Source organism: Heteronotia binoei, chromosome 12, assembly GCF_032191835.1.
Source record: "Heteronotia binoei isolate CCM8104 ecotype False Entrance Well chromosome 12, APGP_CSIRO_Hbin_v1, whole genome shotgun sequence".
Lineage (NCBI taxonomy): Eukaryota > Metazoa > Chordata > Lepidosauria > Squamata > Gekkonidae > Heteronotia > Heteronotia binoei.
Genome location: NC_083234.1, coordinates 40,290,711 through 40,306,726, shown reverse-complemented (window position 1 = coordinate 40,306,726; position 16,016 = coordinate 40,290,711).

Genomic DNA, 16,016 nt, shown 5'->3' with positions numbered 1-16,016 from the left:
AATTACTAGTATTGTTCAGATTGCTGCTTTGTGTCCCTGCGTAATGACATCTATTCAATAAATGATTGCAAGAACTGACAGCAATGTTACCTTGGTTCATGGGCAGACACTGAAGGCACATAGAGACACCCATAGTAAGTCTGAACTCAAAAATCTCAAACAATTTTTTTTCTTGCATTTTACAATGAACCCTTTTAAAAATTAGGGGTGACAGCAGTGACAGATGGGGCAGTGGTGGGAAAATCTTATTCAAGAAAACAGTGTAATCAGGCTAACAGATGCACCAAAATTTATGGGAATGCATCTGTATAGCTCATCAAACAACTGGGATGAACTGGTGAGTGTTCATTAATGAATTTTGTATGAAACTATATAACATGCACAACAATAAAAATGAATCCAAAAAAATACCAACAGCAAAAAAAAAAAAAGCCACAGAATCAAAACATACACATGAGTATAAAAACAAATGTATGGGCAACATTCATTTTCCCCTGCTATCTGGAACAGATACTGGTAAATGTGGACCATTACAGCATATACTGTAGGCCAACCTTTTCAGACCAGGATACAAACTGTAATGTGAGACCCAAGTCACATTTTTCATGTTATATACCTATCATAACAATGTGTCATTCCTCACAACTATAAAAGATATGGATACTCATCATTCTCTCACTGTCTTTCTTCACCAGTGATGTGACCCAACTCAGGCGAGCTCTCAAACCATCAGCTGAAGACCAGTGATCTAGGCAACTCCACAGTTTAACCTCAATACCACACAGCAGTACCTTCCACTACCAAGTTTACAGCATGCACCCCCATTCATGGCAGCCCAGCCCACATTATGCCACCCAGCAGGCAGATTTTAATGGAGTTCTCCAAACCATCTTGGAAACCAAGGGGCATATTTTATTCTGTTGCTTCTCCACATTCCGACCCAAACCTCACACCTGTCTCTCATTGATGGTAGCCAAGGTAATAGGCATAGATCTCCTTCTAAGGAACTACAAGGCCCACATTTGTTTGTTTGATAAGTAACAAAAACCATCAACAAGAAGCCCTCATAGGGGCAGTCTCCTGTCATAGAATCCTGTGTTTCCTGGAACAAAATATTGACTTCCTTGATTACAGCGTGAAGGAAACACAGCCTTGATTTTGAGTATCTGAGCAGTGAGGACTGGAAGCAGTGACATAGTGCTATCCATGAAGGCTGGCTACATGTCCTTTAACTATCCAGTGACATACCATAAAGCTGTCATAGGTGTGACCAGATGTTATTTTCTAATTAGCTAAACCACATGACCTAGAAGATTGACTCACTGGAGAATAGTGAAGGTATTCAAAGGCACAGCAGGCTGCTAGATTTAAATTATTCGCAAAAAAATGTTAGCAGGAGAGAGAAAGACAAACAGATATAGACATTATTTTTTAAAGGAGCCACATGCAGCTCTTTCACAAATATTGTGCACTGTGCAGCTCCCAGAGGTTGAGGAGGAACTTAATGTGGGCTTACTCTCAAGCATGCTTAGTATCGGAATCTCAGCCTCTGAGAGCTGACCCAAAGATAGGTGACTATTTCCATCATGTGTGAAGCAGGGAAGGATGGAGAAATAAGTGGGCTTGCAAGCTCTTCTCCTCCACCACAGAGGTTGCCCAGAGACCTAGAGTGGGGAAAGAGAGCACAACAGCTGAGGGAGCTACATGAAGGAGGGACAGAATTAAATATGGCTGTGCAGGATTTCCTCTTATTTTCATAGCTCTTGTAGGAGCTGTATTTACTAACCTTGGTTTCAAGACAAAGAGAGATACAATGATGCAAAGAGACATCAGTGACTTGTATGGTACATGTGTGTTTCTTTCTCCCACTGGTGCCAAAAAATAATTTCCTAACCTTTCCCTATGCTGGTCCTATGGGGTCTGTTATTTCCAGCTTTTGTTTTTTGTTTTTTTAAATCTCCTAGCATGGTGTTCTTGTATTTTTTCTTTCTGTGCAAAGGAAATATTAAGAGGGTTTTTTTTTTTAATTTAGTAAAATATGAGTTGCTTTAAAAATATTCTTTGCATGCTTTCTCTGGAAATGTGTGTTTCCTTCTCCCACTGGTGCAAAAAACAATTTCCTAACTTTTCCCTATGCTGGTCTTATGGGGTCTGTTATTTCCAGCTTTTGTTGTTGTTGTTTTTTAAAAAAACATCTCCTTCTAGCATGCTGTTCTTGTAGTTTATCTTTCTGTGCAAAGAAAATATTAAGAGGTTTTTTTTAATTTAATAAAAAATGGGGTTGCTTTAAAAATATTCTTTGCGCGCTTTCTCTGGCAATCGCAGTTCTTCAGTTGCTCTCCTTTAATGAAATGCCTTTGTAATGATGCATTGCAGCTTTCCTGCATAGCAGGGGGCAGTCACCTATGGCTCCAGAACCACACGGAATCAAACACAGCTTTTTTTTAAAAAAAGAGAGAATCAGGTCTTAGTTATAGTATATCAAAGTTTTAATAAAGACATACATGTAATATTTGTTTATGTCTTGTGGCTCTTAAACACCTGACATTTATTCTATATGGCTCTTATGTTAAGTAAGTTTGGCTACCCTGTTTTAGAGGATAATGTGTAAACGAGAAGGATATGTCTTCCTTGATACTAGGAAATGTGTATTTTACATGTGTGCATTTCTATGAGGGTTTTTTTTTTCCTGATATGGGTCACTTGGTGTTATGCAATATATCAGAGAAAGGGTGACAGTTTAGGCTTTTGGCTTAGGGAAGCCCAAGCTTATGTCATGTAAAACCCCATTGCCACTGTTCTGTATTGACAGCCATAGCAGCAATGGGAACTGCCTGTCCCCATGTAGAAAACTCACACATGGGGTGCACTTGGATTCCCTGCATCTATTTGTCTGTATCATTCCTTTTTATGCAAAACATCTCTAAGAAGCCCCTTAACCTTTTAAAAGCTTTGCTGGCCATTTCCTTCACAAACTTGTTATTCCAGCTTCCTACTTCTCCCTTTGATGTACTGTAACTAAGATCTGATTCTCTCTCTCTCTCTCTCTCTTTTTTTTTTAAAAGCCATATTTGGGTCCATGTTGAGCCATGTTTGGCTCTGGAGCCATAGGTGACTGATCCCAGCTATGCAGGAAGACTGCCCAGCATGCATGATCATAATTACAAAGGGATTTCATTAATGGAGAGAGCCTGAAGAACTAAGATTTCCAGAGAAAGCATGCAAAGAATATTTTCAAAGCAATTCCTCACGCTAAGTCGACATGGGATGATGGCACAGCCTCTCCTAGGAGGAGCAACATGAAAGACAGCTGTAAAGATTTCACTTCCCAAAAGCTGTCTTGAATTGCTTTCACAGGAAGTCCTGCTCTTTCTCCTCTGAGAGGAGGCACCCCTGCAATCACCAGCCTCTGGAAGATCTATACCAAAATCAATAATCTGACTCCCCTTGCATTAAAGCTTCCCTGCCCTCCCCCACCGTTATTGTGCTTGGAGGAATAGCGGACACTTGTCAAAAGCCACTTTGGCTAATTAGACTCCTAGCCTAAAAGCATCTGGGGCGGCTCAGCCACAGTCGAACCTAATGGAAGGGCAAAGGTTAATGTACGATTAGATGAGAAACGCTCCATTTTAGAGCAAAGAGACGCTTTTGACTTCCCTTAACGAAGAGGGGGGAGAAGTGGCCTCCAGGAATGGACTATGCTAAATTAAGAATAGAATGGGAAGAAGCCTCTTTGTGTCCCTGAACATATGCCTGCCTTCGTTCTTTCTACAGTGTCCTTGGTGGAGCTCTCGATAGATTTAACCTTGCTGACTCAGCCTCCTGTCAGCGGCTGCCCTGCATGGTTTGGCTCCACTTCCTATTCAGAGCATGCCAGGTAGCCTGGATCCTGGTTCAAAACTGCTCAGATGATGATGATGATGCACTCACCTTCACGAGGGGAGCTGAAAAGAAAACACACAAAAGCCAAGCTTGATTGGAGAAGTAGTGGATAGATTGAATGACTGATTAATGACATCCAAACGGCATCCCAGTGCAAGGAAGAAAACTCCCAGCTGGTGACTTGAATGAGGGAGTGAGAAAGGCCGTTTTCCCACTAGCGTTTGCTCCGGCGTAGCGCCCCATTTACCTCCGGATCTTCTCTTGGATTTCGCACATGTTGCTCCGGCGCTGCGCTTTGCTCCGGCGCTTCAGGGATTTTACGCCGGAGTATGTTTTTCAGCAAGTTGCCGGAGTTTCCGAAAACCTCCGGATCCACTCCGGATCCACTCAGCGGAGTTTCCTGTGCGAAATCCATCCACGCCGGATCGACTGCTTTGGGGGCGTCACCCTCTCCCTTTCCGTCCTCCCACCCCATCCACCCGCTTGGCCAATCATCAGCATTTCGCGGCGCTTCCCCAAAGTGCCGGCACGGCCATTTTTTTTTTTAAACTTCACAGTTTTGCGTAATAGCGATATTTCGAAATTAACAAATAGAAAAAAAAAACCCTCCTGGAATAGCCTCAATTGGCACTTCAATTGGTTTCGTTAGAATTTTTTTTTATTATTATTGACTTTAGTTGCGTTATTCCGCTGTTGCGTTATCTCGATAATGCGAAAACGACCATTGCTGGGGGGGGGGGGGGGAATGTAGTGCCGGTGCGGGCCAGAGCGTCCATGTGTGTGTGTTTTAAGAAGGGAATGCCTCCCTCAGCTGTGCCACCAGGATTTCTGGACCTGCACAAAATCGCCATGTATAAAATGGGAAGTTGGAGTCCTGCATTCTTCTCCCTGGCTACATTCCGCTCGGTTAGAAAGTAGACGCGACCGAGCTCCTCACACGCGCCACAGAAGGGGAAGGAGAGAATGGAGTGGGGGGGGGAGCTCTGGCAGCAGGAATCAGTCAGGTCCCCGTTGCAAGCGCCAGCCGGGGAGGGGAAAGAGAGCGGAGGAAATTTGGGGGGGGGGGATCTAGTGCTTCAGAATTTGGGGGGGGGGGGGAATCTAGTGCTAGGATTCTCCACTGTGAATGCTTCCGTTAATACATAAAGGGCTGTGGAGGATTCTACAGCTGCAGCCAATCCATAAGCAGCAGCAGCACACGTGATGCGGTTTGTCCAAGAAATGAAGGGGAGGCAGCAGCTCGATGTTACGTTAGTACGTTAGTACGTCATTACGCAACCAGACTTGCGCTTAAAAAAAAAATGATTGACAGGGCATCGGACTCAAGCCGATGCCAGTGGGAAAACGATTTGAGCCGGGGCTTCAGGGAAGGCGACTCCGCAAAGAGTCACTAGTGGGAAAACGAGAAAAATGCTCTGGACATAATTGCGCCGCGGAAAAAGGGGAGCAAACGCTAAGTGCGAAAACGGCCAAAGTGTTCAATATGCTGACTAGATGAGATCAGCAGGTCACAAGTGCACACTGGCTCCAAGGAAAGGAAAAGCACACTCAGGCATCCTTGAAACCCACTTGGTGATGCATACTGCATTCAAAAGCCAATGCTTTCCCCCCAAAAGAAGCTTCCATGAATGGATTCCAATTCATCACCAAATAAGCATAATGCTTGGAGAACTGTGACTGGGTCTTCCTAGCATTTTAAAAAGCCTAACAGCTGCCATGTTGGGAGAGAAGGGGCTTAATCTTCCATGTAATCTGGTTGATTAAAACCATGCCCATGCCATTATTAGCTCTTAAAAGGAAGGCTAAGAACACTAACTGGGGTGGTTAGCACATGGCTGTTTCTGCACTTGACAGAAGATCCTCTCAGTATACATTTAAAATGTTCAGCTACATTGCATACTTCTGTCACTTCTGTCTTGCTTTGCATTATTTTAAGCTGTCTACACTCATTTTCTTGAATTGGCACCCAAAGTGGTTTCAATCCAGAGTTGCTCCTCACTTTACAAGAGTACTTTTGATCAGGAGTTTTCTGCAGGTGGATTCAAAGCTCATAAAACCAGAATGAACCCTAAGTGTCGAAACAGCCACAGTGTCCATTTTAATTAGCAAACACATAATCTGAGCAGCATCTAAGACTGAAAGGGAAATTGTTGAAGGGACCCCAAGGACACAACAGAGTCATCCTCCCTTTGCCCTCTTCAGTGCAAAATAATTCAGGTTAGTTTTCTTTCCAAAACTCATACATCCCATTCATTTCAGGGTGAAATCCCTCTGGGTTTCATTCCACCAATATGAACACAAGACAATCAAAAGTTGGCAGTGTGCTATTGAAATCAATGTCAACATATTTCTAAAAATTTCCAAAACAGCATAGGGTATGAAATGACTAATTTTTAAAGTCCTCTTGTTGACAAGTAGTGGTTAGAGCGTCAGACTAGGATTTGGAAGATTCAGGTTTAGATCTCTCCTCTGCCATGGAAACTTGCCAATGGACCTTGGGATAGTCACTCTCACTAAGCCAATTTACCTCATAGGGTTGTTGCAAAGATAAAATGGAGAAGCAAAGAACCATGCTGAAAAACATTTTGGGTTCCTGCTAGGGAGAAAAGCAGTCTGTGAATCAATCAGCAATCAATCAATCAATCAAGAAATATGGTGAGCTTCTGCACCAGGAATGCTCAGATTCCCAAACTGATGAAAAAGAACATGTTGAAAATGGGCTGTCTTTCTAACAAGAAATTATATTTTTAAAATGCAATGTAATTTCTTTCCAAATTAAGAGAGGGGGAAACAGAATGGAAAAAAGAAAAATCTTCAAGTTGCCTGGATTTAATGTAATTGGTTTAAGGAAATTCAACCCTACCTACCCACCATTTTAGGCCTTGCAAGTATATTTAAAAGAACTGATCAGTAGAAGAATAAAAACAGCCAAATAAAAAGGGAAAATAACATCAAAAACAACTGATTACCTCCAAATATTGCCTACAGAAACCCATAAATAGCAAGGAGTCACAATCTATCAAAGGCTCAAGAATTTTTGTATTAAAAATAGTTAATGCTGAAAGGGGAATAAACTAGGTGTGTGTGATGTTCCCCAAATGGGTGCCACAACATAAGAGGACAAGAGCAGTAGTCAGGGGCTGCAGTTGCAGATGGCTGTCTAGGTTGGTAACTCATGTTGAAATGGCACTCTCTACTTCCAGACTCTGTGTGGTTTAGAAACTCCAACCAGCATTTAGAATTACACATGGACATGGGTGGTGGGCAAAGTACGTGTGCCATGGCACTACGCTTTATTGCTGTGTGAATGTTTCCATTCATATGCATAGTGTGCAATTTTAAGTACAACAGCACATGTGTCCAGGGACTCTCCTACCAGCTGCTTTTTTGCTGCCCCTTATTTCCATCTCCTGAGGCATTTCTCCCAGCTTGGTTGAAATATCAGAAGTGATGCTTAACACTATAACCTACATCCCCCCCCCCCAACTCCCTGTCTCACAAAAGAGTGAGGGCCAAACTACTTTATACATGTGACACAGTCACACATATGAGTGGGGAACTTGCCTTCTATATTGCTCCATTGCTAGATGCAGCTTAGGAATGCTGTGCAGTGGGAGGTGGGGTGTGAGCCTTCCCTCCTATGTCATTGCCCAGGAAGAAATGCCTGCCATTTCCACTTGGGAAAAAGGCACAGGAGCAAAACTGAAGCCCCTTTTCTGGCCACACAACACTCCCAAGCTGCATTGAGCAATGGAGCACTTCAGAAAATTAGTTCTCTGATCATATATGTGGCTGCAAGTGAAACCCCAATGTGACTTGCATCATATGTATCCTGTAGTATGATCCTGAGATCGAAAAGTAAGAACACAGGCCCCACAATACCTTTCATTAGGGCGAGTCAAATAATACAAAACAACGTGCAAGGCTTTACCTTTACAAGAACTCTTCATCAGGCTAGTTACAAAAACTTAAGAATTAAAAGGGGGGGCAGATGCCTCAGGCCATGATGATCTATTCAAGCCAGCATTGTTTGTTAAATGCTGATCAGCCATGTGGATTTAAAATGGTGCTGGTACCAGGCTGCTCCCTGGCTTTCTCAGAGGAAGAGGTGATAAATGAGTTTCTCTCCAAATCCAGCAAATGTGTCTATTTGTTTGGTGTAGTGGTTAAGAACAGTGGACTCTAATCTGGAGAACTGGGTTTGATTCCCTAATCCTCTGCATGCAGCTAGCTGGGTGACCTTGGATTTTCTCAGAGGTCTCTCAGCCCCACCAACCTCACAGCGTGTCTGTTGTGGGGAGAGGAAGGGAAGGAGATTATAAACTGTTCTGAGTAGGGTTGCCAAGTCCAATTTAAGAAATATCTGGGGACTTTGGGGGTGGACCCAGGAGACATTGGGGTGGAGCCAAGATCAAGGCTGTGACAAGCATAATTGAACTCCAAAGGGAGTTCTGGCCATCACATTTAAAGGGACTGCACACCTTTTCAATGCCTTCCTTCCATAGGAAATAATGAAGGATAGGGGCACCTTCTTTTGTGGTTTTGAAACTTGGGGGGATATTTTGGGGAGAGGCACTAGATGCAGTACTGAAAATTTGGTGCCTCTACCTCAAAAAACAGCCCCCCCCCCGAGCCCCAGATACTTGTGGCTCAATTATCCTTTATTTTCTATGGGAATAAATCTCTATAGGGAATAATAGAGTTCCCAGCAGACATTTCCCTCCCCTCCTCCCGCTTTCTGATGACCCTGAAGTGGGGGGAGGGCCTCCAAACCAGGGGATCCCCTGCCCCCACCTGGGGATTGGCAACCCTAGTTCTGAGACTCCGAGTGAATGGTGGGGTATAAATCCAACTCTCCTTCTCCCCATCCTCTCTAAAACCAGATAAGAACAGGCCTCAGATTCAGCAGGAGCTGACAGAAGCGCAGCTCCTGAATCTTTCTGAGGGTTCCCCCTCTTCCTCCCCACCTACTTTGTCAATTGAATAGTAGGTACAGCTGCATAATAATCCTTGAATTAGGAGAGCGGCAGACAGCCAGTCACCAGGGGCTTTGCCATGCCCCCAGCAGCCCTCATTAACTCCTGGAGAAGCCAGTGTCACCCTTTTCCCACTTCTTATGTGATTTTGGCAGTGGGTGGTTTGCTGGCCTTTTGACTGGGAGGGGGATGGCCCAGGAGAGCCCCAGGCGAGCAAGGTCTGCTTGGGCTGGCTGGATCTCTAGCCAGCCCAAGCAGGCCTCGCTCATCCAGGGCTCTACTTTCTTGCATTGGGTTGCTTTTGGCTGAGGGGAGAGGTGGCATATGCTAATGAGTTATGCTAATGAGCTCCACCACCTATTTTTCTACAAAACACCCCCTGGATAAAACTCACAAATCCCATATAGGCAGAGAGCACAGGAATCACTTGGTAGTGATTGTGTTAATTCTGGGGGTGAATTTAAGGGGGTGCAGGAGGTACAGAGTCAACTGCGGCCAAATTGAGTAGTTTTAGCTCATGCGGAATTCTCAAACACATCTCTCTTCTAGCTCTCCTCTCCCATTCCCCTCTAGTTGGTGTGTACTACTCTTTAACAGCAGAATGCAAGTGTTCCTGAAGTAGAAAAAAGTTTTTTACTATTGTGCTGGTCCAAAAACAAAATCCCAAACCAAGAACACAATCCTTGTTTATTTTGCCCACCAAATAACGCAAAAAAAAAAAATAGTGTGCAAGCTCTTGAATTCAAGAGAATTCTTTTTTCCAGGCCGGAGTTACAAAAATGTAAACAATATATATAAAGCAATAGGAAGGAAACAGATCTTTCAGGCCATTATATTGTTCGTTTCAAACCAGCGTTCCTTGATTGAGCAGCATGTCTGGGACGCAGCCGTCTTTCAAGATACATATTAAATAGCTTGGCAATGAGTTTTTGCCAAGATAGAAATCAATTTCTATGTAATCAGTTTATTGGTCAGTGTAATTATTGTTATAGAAATGTTTTAATGGTTAAATCATGCATATGCCACCTCCTAATTCATACAATTGAAGGCTAGATGGTTAATCTTCTAAGGTAAATTAGTTGCAAGTTTAGTTATACTTCATTGCTCTTAATTGCAATGTGATTTAGATGGTCACAGATGCCTTTAATATTACCAATGAAATCTCAGACAGCAACCATGTCCAGGATGGGGTTTCTTTTTCCAGCAAAGTGCATCTCTTCTCCAGGCCACAGCTTTTCTGGGAATCAGATTAGTTCTTTTCATTTGTACAACACTCTTCCAGCTCCATGTACCTATGGTCTGATCTTCTCTGCAGCTTTGTAATGTTGGTTAGGATGAGTGAGAGTCATATATTTATTTTTTAAAATTATTTCTAGCCCACCTTTCTTGCTGATACTCAAGGCGGGCTGCAAAACATAAAAACAATTCAATCAGATAGTGTAAAACATCCAGTGAACAATGCAAAATTATTAAAGAGATTACAAAATGGTTACCAAACTATAAAGCAAAATTATAAAGCAGTGGAAATAAAAACATGGTGTAGAATGTGACGTACCATAAACAATGCAGGGCATGGATCACAGTAGCAGAAAACAATGTGGTAAAAGCAAGACAAGAACTACAATAAACAGTACAGTAGATTCTAATTCTATTATCTTTGTAAAAGCACCTTCCAGAAATGTTCCATTATACTACAATTCTATTTGTTCTAAAAAAATGACCTTCTGAACATTTCTGTTTTTGCTATTTGCTCTTTTACTGTTACTATTGTTCTCTGGAATAACAGAAGCATTGGAGCCTCCCTGATTGTCCCAAGGCCACCCAGTGAGCTTTGTGACTAAGAAGAATTTGAACCCAGATTTCTCTGGCTGATGTATTAGCTAATATTCTGTCTGTCTGCTGCCTAAACTGAAATTCAGTATAGAGCAAATAGCTCCCAGGAGCCATTTCAGGATGCAAAAAGAGTGTTTAGGGAGAAAACTGAGATGATTCTCCCCCACACTGTGGTCATGAATGATCACAACTGGCCTTGGGAGATACATCTTGAAAGATGCAGAACGCATATCACAAATTTGAAACAAAGTCCTTGTGGCCATAAGAATGTTGTATCATGAGAATCAACCCTAAGATGTACATTTTTAATTGAAATGCAGCCATGGACACGTATTTGGATGGGAGACCTTTAGAGAATACCAGGGGCAGAGGGCAAGCTATAAAGCCACTTCTCTGAATGTCCTCCATGCTCCGGTAGGAGTCGCCAGAGGTCGCCATGACACACACTATGCAAAAATACCCCTCCCAAAATGCAACCGTGTAGGCTGGTGATTGGACTGGTGTAGGGGATCCATCCTCAGTCTTTCCCAGCCTGCAAGCATATCTGGACTTCTGATACAGGGTGGCAGGTACAGCTACAAAACGACTGCTACAGGAGACGGAGCCAACCACAAAATGTCAAAGAGTGAAGTTATGCATAACTCTACTAGTAACTCCTCAACATTTCAGACAGAAGCTCTGTTTAACAGGAAGACTTTTAAAAATATGGGTTAAAATATTTTCTTGCACACACACAGCGAAGATCCTTGCGTTGTGGTGGCAACTTTTAAAAAGTCTGCATAGCCAGTCAGATTTCCAGTGGCCAGTCAGAAGCCTTGCTGGGCAAAAGCCCAACCTGGCCCTGCCCATTTTCTACAAAGCTTGGCCAGCATCAGGAAAGGTGTCAGTGGATGCCATGGCACTCACGGGTGCCACGTTGGGGACCTCTGGACTGGAGTACAAAAGAGCACTGGGTGTGCATTTCTGAACTGAAAGGCCTCATCTGTATCCAACGTTCATCACCAAAGCAGCTGTTTGCTCTGCAATTAAAATATGTGAGGTCAAATTATCCCTCAAGGTCCTTTGATGGTCACTTTCTTAGTAGATTTCTCCCCCCACCACCACCTTCCCTTCTGGATACTCTGATATTTATTACTGCGTGCTATTGATTGTGCTGCAGGCAGACTGCAGCCGGCCAGCTGGGCTGATCTTCCCAGCATATCAGGTCACTGTCATTTTATTAGGTTGTTGAGAAGGTGCCTCCATGGCCTTTGCTGACACATTAGGTCATGAAGAAAATGGTGTTATCAGCACAGTCAAGATCTATCTGATGGTGTCGAGCAAATTAAACCCTTCTGGTGCTGATGCATATTTGGAAAGGATGGTGGTACTTCTAGCTGCATGGGTTGTCTAACGCAGAATTCTCTAAATGGAGAAAGAGACTGAAGCTAAAAAAAGCTGTCAAGCTCTCCTCCTTATGGCTTAATAGGAGAATTCATTGCTTTCTACTCCCAGCACCTCTGTATTTTCAAAGGGGTCCCCAACTATAGCATGTGAATGGGGCTGTGGCTCATTGGCAGAACATCTGGTTTGCATGCAGAAAATCCCAGGTTCAGTCCTCAGTGTCTCTGGTTCCAAATAAGAGGGCCAGACAGTAGCTGATTGGCCTCAGATCCTGAAGTGCCTCTCCCAGCCCAAGCAGACCAGACTGACCTTGTCAGACCAGTGCAGTGAGTATAAAGAAGGGTCACTTGGGGTATAAGATGGATCCAGCTTTGTGGAAAGGTCTCTATTTCTGTGAGTCCTCCAAGAGGTAAGAGGTGAACAGACAGGCAGATAGGGCTGCTGAAAGCTATCACAAGTCCCTAGACCAGGGGTGGCCAAACTGTGGCTCTTTCACGTATATTGTGTGGCTCTCAAAGCCCCCACCACCCCAGTGGCCGGCTTGGAGAAGGCATTTGTCTCCTTAAATCACTTGGAGAATGCATTTAAAGTTTAAGTTGCTTTCTTTCCACCTCTCTCTCCCCCTTCTTCCCCATCTATTTCCTTCCTTCCTTTTCAGAGTTCATCTGACCAATAGATCTTGAGTAATGATTAGAAGACTACTGAATTAGTTTCTAAAGGAAAATATGATAGAAAGGAATTTAGCAAGTGATAAGGTTATATTTGGATCCCTGTCTAGCATCAGATAGGATAGGCAATAACATTCCATTGAAATTTATTGGATAATAACCAATGTGATAAAACAAGTAAAACTCAGTTCATTTTATTTATTTGGAAGAATTTCTTCTCTTCCTTTCTGCTATGAGAATAACACTTAAGGGAACCAGCAACCAGATTAGAAATGAAACAGCCGCACAAGTTAATAAAAGCCACAGCAACAGCATCAAAAATGAATAAAAAGGGATTCATAAAGTTGTTACTAAAGGAGCAGCAGATCAAGCAGTAAAACTGGCACCATCACTGGGGACTGGCCACGGAGTATGTGTGCTGTCCCAACTATGCCTGATGTGGAACACATGGAGTCTCAGACTGAGATGTTTGCGGGAGCTGGTCAATCCTACATGTTTGCACTTGGTTGGAGATAGCCAGCAGAAATGAGGAGTGATTTCATTTCTGGATTGGGAAATACCTGGAGAATTTGGTGGAGCTGAGGAGGGCGGAGTTTGGGGTGGGGAGGGACCTCCTCAGAGTATAATGCCATAGAGTTCACCCTCCAAAGCAGCCGTTTTCTGCAGGGGAACTGATCCAGGTTGTCTGGAGACCAACCGCAATATTGGGTGACAATCTATCCAATGCTTCTCCTTCTGTTTTAAAAACCTCTTTATTTTTCAACAAACAGAATAAAAGTACTCCTATATACCAAGCACATTTGAATTTTTTTTTTTAAATAAATCTGTCGAAAGCCATCTGGTGCATACACTCCACATAATTATATTACCAAATCAATTAGGGTAGAATAAATATTAGTATATTAGAAAGAAAAGGAGGGGAAATTAGATGATTTTATACATACTTACAAAACGAAGGCATTGTAACAGAGAACAACATAAAGGAATGGAATACTGAAGAATAAAGGAACAGCCTCAAAGATAATAACCCTTTGTGATGAAGAGGTATTATAAATCTGTCAGGGTTCTATTCAGTACAGAATAGAAAAAGAAACTATTGAGCCATGAAATGGGGGCAGGGATATTACAGAACGAGGGTGGTGTTGCAGCAAGTGTCGCACGAAGGGAGATCCAGGATCAAGGCCTCATTCAGCAACACAACTCACGAGGGAACCTTGGGCCACTCCTAGTTTCTTGCTGTGCTTACCTGTAAAGATAAAAGAAAGAAAACAAAGTTAAATATGTCACTTTGAGCTCCTCAGGCCTAGAGGAAAGGTGAGACAAAAATTCATTGTATATATAGAAACCTGCAAGTTCTGCTTGGCCTTTTGCTAAACTAATTTGCCACATCAGTTTTTCTCTGGGCCACCTTTCCCAGACTCAACTTGAGCCAGATTTTCTTTTCTGGTGCTCCCAATCAAAAAAAGATGTCTTTGCTAGTTGCACTTTATAAGCAAGTCATAAATTCTGCATACAGTCTGCTTTAAAAGTCAAGAAATCATATTTTAAGAAAGTATCACAAAGGTCTGGTTTGATGTGATGTTTAATAATATTACTCATTTCTCTGTCTACAGAGTCCCAAATGTATTTTAAAAAACAAAAGGGCATGTCTATCAAATGGGAAAACGCATTACAGTAAGCCTGTACCTCTTTCAACTGTTGTTTGAAGATGATTTCAATTAAAACATTGTGTGAGAGAAAAGAAGCCAGAGAGCCCAATCCTTCTGTTCATTTTGCATTCCTTTCAGAAGCTGTGTAGTAAAAGGGACAGTAAGGAGTTAACTAGAACCTGAGTATGGGATATAGAGGGAAACTCCACCCCCTAGACCTCTCTCTCTCTCTCTCTCTGTAAGTTGGTTGAAATACAGCAGATTGTTACATTCAGCAACTCTGGTGACTAAGATTGTTACATTCAGCAACTCTGGTGAGTAAAGCTATCTATACCATCACTCTAGGGAGATCACAAAAGGATGGGCATGGTAACTGTTTATTTTGGCTGCTTTGTGAGTGTGTGTGAGTTCACTTTCATTTTAGTGGAAGTGCAGCTGCAGTGGAACCATTCGCATGCAAAAAAGAGAAGGAGAAATGAAGACTGTATTCAGGGGAACTGCACAGCTGTGGGGTTTTTTTTATTTATTTTAGGGAATGGGAAAGTCTCCTGGCTTCACCCTCTGAGTTTCCGAGCTCCACCCCCAAAGTTCCCAGGTATTTTCTGAGTTGGACCTGGTAACCCTATACTGCTACCTTTGAGAAGGTGAAACACAGCAGCTCCTTGGAGAAGCGGAGAATTAATCTACAATGGACCTGTAAAATTTATTCAGCTAACAGGCAAAAGGCAAGAGAATGTTCCATGGCACTGTAAAGGCTAACAGTTTTGCTGATACATCGTTTATTGGCATGGCCTTCCAATTTGATTAAGCATTTTTTTAAAAGTTCTTTTTTTAAAAAATGGCCAGTAGTTGGTGCCATGTGGGAAAAGGGATCTCCTCTTCTAGCACACAGGAGGGGAAAAAATGTCTCTTCTGAGAGGGCTTTAATATATCGGTCTGAATGTCCTTGGCAAATAGAAGGGGAAGACGTGGAAGTAGTGACAGACTTCACATTTCTGGGATCCAAGATCACAGCAGATGGTGACTGTAGCCATGAAATTAAAAGACATTTGCTCCTTGGGAGGACAGCTATGGCAAACTTAGGCAATATAATAAAAAGTAGAGACATCACCCTGCCAACAAAAGTCTGTATAGTCAAAGCTATGGTATTCCCAGTAGTAATGTATGGCTGTGAGAGTTGGACCATAAGGAAGGCCAAGCGCAGAAGAATAGATGCTTTCAAGCTGCGGTGCTGGAGAAGAATCTTGAGAGTCCCTTGGACTGCAAAAAGATCAAATCAGTCAGTCCTAAGGGAAATCAACCCTGAGTGTTCCCTGGAAAGTCAGATACTGAAGCTGAAGCTCAAATACTTCGGCCACCAAACGAGAAGGGAGCACTCACTGGCGAAGATCCTGATGCTGGGAAAGACAGAAGGCAAAAGAAGAAGGGGACGGCAAAAGATGAGATGGCTGGACAGCATTACTGATGTAACTAACAGAAATTTGAGCAGACATAGGAGGATGGTGGAAGACAGGAGGGCCTGGCATGACTTTGTCCATGGGGTCGCAAAGAGGCAGACTCGACTGTGTGACTGAAGAACAACAACTGAATGTGAAACACACTTATTTTCTCCAGAATTATTTGTT